At 48.3% G+C, this 5,223-nt stretch overlaps 1 long non-coding RNA gene across 1 annotated transcript; it reads right to left on the bottom strand.

Moving 5' to 3' along the window:
• Positions 1 to 738: 738 nt before the first annotated feature.
• On the bottom strand, positions 739 to 1,701 carry LOC125410527 (uncharacterized). Its single transcript, XR_007235084.3, has 2 exons — positions 1,207 to 1,701; positions 739 to 954 (listed from the first exon to the last, which is right to left on the bottom strand). It is a non-coding gene; the product is annotated as an uncharacterized LOC125410527 (long non-coding RNA).
• Between the last annotated feature and the right edge of the window lie 3,522 nt (positions 1,702 to 5,223).

Here is a 5,223-nt window from a genome sequence, read left to right as displayed (position 1 = left end):
CCTATGTGTAAGCATGTTACTCAATTTTTTTGTGACTCAGATTTTCAACAGGTGTGTGTGTATGAGAGAGAAAGACTTGGGGCCATTTTTATATCCTAGGCAAATGCTCTACCATCAAAGCCCTCAAACCATTTTGAGTTCGTATCTTCTCCCTCTCCACTCAGTGCCTCTGTCTGAGTGTGAGGCACAAAAAAGCCTAGTCTTCCAAAGCAGTTCAGAGTTAAGAAACCATTTCTGTCTCCTCCCATAACCCTAGCAGACACACTCAAACCCACCGTTAAGGTGGACTAGCTCAGTATCCTTTAGATGATGAAACTAACTGCTATTTCCTGCTCCTGTTAACCTGCGTGGTAGGCTTCTGTCCCTGCAATCCTAAGACACAACAAGGACTACCCAGCCCCAGTGGCATTTCCTATGTGAATCCTCACCCCATCCAGTTCTTGCTTTTACTAGTCCAAGTCTGGCTGCTTACTGCTTCCAGGCTAATCTAGTCAGGATACACGGTGCTGAGGGGCTGGAGAGATGGCAGTGGCTGCTCTTCCCGAGGATCTGAGTTCAATTCCTAGCACCCATATCTGGCAGCTCACGGCAGCCTGTACCTCCAGCTGCAGGAGATCCAACACCCTCTTCTAGCCTCTGCAGGTACCCACATGCATTGTGGTATGTACACACACACACACAAATAAGTATAAATAAATAAATAAAAATTTAAAATTAAGAAAAGGGAGAGGCAAGGTGTTGAGGAAGGAAGGTGGTTTTATTCAAAATCCAACTAGACTGGAATATGGAGGATTCCCAAGAGTCCATCTTGCCAGGAAGCTGATTTGGCGGTAGGGGTATTTTTATACAGGTGGTTGATAGGTATTCCCAGACTGGTGGGAGCCTTCTCTTAGGAAGGGAACCCTTTGATACCCATCTGATCCTATTCACCTCGTCTCAGGATGACTTCCAGTTCTGTGAACATCAAGAACAGAGATCGTTATTTCTTCGAACTGTTCCTGTCATTAACTTGTTTGCCCCCACACAGTTCCTGACACAGTGAACAGGCTGGAGGGCAACACTTCTCTGAAGCCGTCCAGCTGATTTCAAAATGGACAGCAAAGAAAGGAAACCAACCACCTGACCGTGGCGGCAGTCAAGGGTCAGGCGTCGTCACATAGGGCACTGGGCAGGAGATTTGGTCTCAAGGCTCATGTCACCACCTACAATTCCAGTGATGATGTTGTCTCTACTCTGGATCTTCTCATCTTGTTCTGGCCTCCTCCTCTAGGGAGGGAAATCCAGCACCAACCCGGTTGCCTGTGTCCTTGCCTGAGATAGGCTGAGTAATGGCCCCAAAGACACCCGGGGCCTAATTCTTACTTCCCATCGGGTTTTATCAAGGTGGCTGAGTTGAGGATCTTGAAGTAGTAGATTGTCTAGGATCTTTCAAAGGACCCCCCATGTCATCACTAGTGTCATAAAGAAAGATGGAAGGAGAGAGGATCATGGTGGAAGAGGAGGAGGTGACAAAGCCAAGGAGGAGTTTGGGGTGACACGGCCGTGCCAAGGAAACCAGAGGTCACCAAAGGTTGACAGAGGTGAGAGGACTTCTTCCCCCATCTTCTAAGCATGTGCAATTTGGTTCCAGTTGCCTATCTCCAGGGTTTTGAGAAGACGCAACACCCCCATTTGAGCATAGGAACTCAAATAATGGCCCAAACCCCTGTTCTCCATACCGTGAAGCCCTGGAGGTCTGTTAAACCTGGTTCCGAATCACAATGCGCATTCCATCGACAATGCGCATTCCATCGACAATGCGCATTCCATTGCTGTGTTTCTTGTCCCCAGCTTTACTCTCTGCCGGTGCTCAGGACTTGGAGGCCTCTTCCACCAGGGCTCTCCGTCAGTCAACCCCAAAGACCATCTGCCGCAGCTCCTGTCTGACCCAAGCATCTCTTCGAAGCTGTGTGCTCTGCTTCACCGACTTGGTGCATTTGGCTTCCAGCTCCCGCTGGAAGCAGCAATGAATTTTCACATCAAGTTAAGCCCAGCTCTACTGCTAAAGGTACAGCAAGAGAACTTTATGGATTGTTGACTGCCTGTACCTGCGACCCAGGCAGGCTCTTAAGTATTGTGATGCTTTACTGTTGACACAAAATTCATTCTGTGTGGCCACTGTGCACAGAGATATGCGTGTCTTATCCAGGGGTCCCCCGGAAGCGCCTTTTCCCATGGTGTTTCTTCCTAGCCCCACCCAACGTCCTGTGCCTCACTCCTCTGGCTTCATTCATCTCTCTGGCATGCTCAAAAGTCAATTTTCAGCATTTTTTTCTTTCCTACTTGCACTTTTCTGAGGACTGTCACTCCATTTTTCTTCCTGCCCTACCCCCACTTTCTCCCATCTACCCAGTGGAAGTATCTGTTTGGATGCCCCCCACACGCTTGGAGTCCAACATGTCAAACATGATTTTCTTCTCTTTGTTCCTGTCTATTAATCTTCCCATTAATCTGGACAAGCAGAGCCCCTGGGCAGGGCTCTGGAAGCCAAAGTAGGACACAAGGGAGGACAGTCAGAGAGAAGCAGCAGCTAAAGGCCTAGAAATGACGGGCATCTGGGGCAGTGTCCACAGGGACAGTGCCGAGAGACTTCTCTTTGGAGGAACCCAGCAGAGGCGCGGAGCCAGATGCCAGATACAAACAAGGTCCAGAAGAAGCAGTAGGCCCTCGTGAGTGTGGGAGACAGCGCAGAATGACATTCTGCAGAGACAGGCTCCAAGGTCATCTCAAGGGTGCTTAGGGACTCCTGTGGACATGTCTACTCCTGCGCCTCCTTCCCTGTTGGTCAACCATCCACCCAGAATCCTCAGACACGTTCTTGGACTTGCTTTGCCTTTAACAGGTCCTAGCAAGTGGGTTCTATTGAAGGCCATCCCCAACATCTTCAGTCCCATCCCATAACCTCCGAGGAAGGCCCTTTCCACAGTGTCTTCCCATACTGATCACACACAACACTAGCACTAGAACTCCAAAGTCACGAAATTGTCTAGCTCTTTCTATAGCAGCTAGGATGAAGTCTCCCAAGGACGCTCCAAGCTCTTTCCCGATGCTCTGGGGCCTATCTCCTTGTTTCTCCTTGTCTGGGGCCTGCAAGTGAGTGCTTTAAAAACATGACAGCTTCCTATAAACTTGCAGATTTCTGGTTCTTGGCTTGGAACCTGGCTACGAACACTCCAAGCGCTCATCACTTAAATAAATAGACTGTGAGTAAAAAGGCGGCAGGCAACTAAGTTCAGAAGGGAAAGAAGCGCGTTAGCTTCAGAGCCCACAGCTGCTGCCTCCCCAGCCCATGTGACCAACCACCTACTGAGGCACAGAAGCTCCATGCTATCCTGAAAGCAAGACCAGTCAGGAAATGAATGAGTCCTAGATGAACCCAAGGCTGGACCCTTTGGGGGATGCAGAGACAATTTGCAAGGGTGGGCGGGAAACACTCATGAGAGTACACACCTTGAGGAGATTCGTGCGTTTAACATGCTTTTAACATACAACGTTTAACATACATAGAAAGGAAAAGAGCTTGCTCAGCCACCCTTGCCCCTTTCCCTCTCTCAGTATCTGTGGGAAGGGGTTCCAGGACATCTCTCACTACACTGCTGGTGGAAACCAAGATCATGCCCTGCCTATAGAAACTAAGATCTGTGGATGTTCAAGTCTCTTAGGTAAAATGGCGCAGTATTGGCTTATAACCGATGCAAGTCCATTGTATTTTAAACCCTCTCTGCTTGACTAACAGTACCTAAGAGTACTGTCTGAGCAGATGTTACTGAGGGGATGGTGACGAGGAAAGGGTCTGTGTATGCTCTGCACAGATGCAATGGTGTCTGGAGCATTTTCCATCTATGGTTGGTTGAGCTGGCCCATGTAGAAATGCAGGGGCTATATATAAAGTACTTGAATGTTGCTGGGTGGGACTGGCAGATGTCACGACTGTGCGGAGCTATTGTTTCCCCTCCCTGACCCTGGGAACCTGAGGATCCCACAGTCCCTACCTGACTTCTCGCTCTATGTCACGAAGCTCAGCTAGGGTAGAAATCCCACAACAGGCTTCCACTTTAGTCCGACTCCTCTGCCCAGAGATTTTCCTGGAACTGCAATGCTTGGAGTGAAATAGAATCAGGCACCGGTAACATGCCAGCTTTAGGAGCAATTAAATGGCTTCATATCCTTATTGCTTATACTGACAATGCTAAAGAATAACTTGCTTTATTGATAAAATTCTCTTTGTTTAGTCCTAAGAATTATTTCTGCAAAATAACTTAAATTAATTCATTATCTAGATATCTGAATATTTTTTATATCGAATGTTGTGATATTGTTATTTCACCATCTTTGACAAACAGAAAATTTCACATGACCAATCCAGTATCTTCAGCCGCTGATGGAATCTCTGCATTGGGGCTGGTGGGGAGAAGCTTTAATCTGAAGCCTCAGGGGTGTGCCTCTGGGGAAGAGGCTGTCTTTCCTCTAGGGAAACAACTGACATTCTAGCTACGTGGACTGTCAGAGGCAAGGAAAACAGAGCAGCCAAAATTGCTTTACATAGAAGACAAATGGTCTATGGTCCTATGGTTTTAATTGAATTTCCCTGTTGTCTTAAACGGAGGAATTTTATTCCTTGTGGTAGGACAAGATGGTTTGGCCCAAGGGAGGCTGGACCGTAGAGCACAGAGAAGGCCTGGAGGCAGGCAACCCCAGTTTGCACATCCCACACTTGGTGCACAGCTAAATGGTACCTACACTGTTTCTGCACACCCAGCTTTGTAGAAGCCTATCAGACAGCACCTGGGAACCTTGGGATTGGGAGAGGAGATCAAGAGGGCTGAAGAGGTAGAGGACAGGGCTCAGGCCCAAGTTCAGGGCCAGGCATGATGTTCATACTCAGCAGATTCCTGATCTACTAAATCAGTGTGGGAGGGCCTTAGTCCTGACCACAGTGACTCTGAGGAGATCTCCTGATCTTGATGAGAATGAGATGGGCTCAGATGGGGAACGGGGATCTAAGGAAACCAAAACAGAGACAGAAAGCTAAGAGAGACAGGGAAAGTTGTGTGTGGGGATATCCAGCTCAATGCAGACTCCATTTTCACTGGTCTGAGATGAGGAGCAAGGTATGCTGTGGTCCTAAGGTTTAGGCAGGCAAGCCCTGGGAAAAACTCTTGTGTTGTGGCAGGATTCCCTGGC

This window comes from Myodes glareolus, chromosome 22 (assembly GCF_982192425.1).
Source record: "Myodes glareolus chromosome 22, mMyoGla1.1, whole genome shotgun sequence".
In the NCBI taxonomy this organism is placed as follows: Eukaryota; Metazoa; Chordata; class Mammalia; order Rodentia; family Cricetidae; genus Myodes; species Myodes glareolus.
This window is presented reverse-complemented; position numbering and strand designations above follow the sequence as displayed.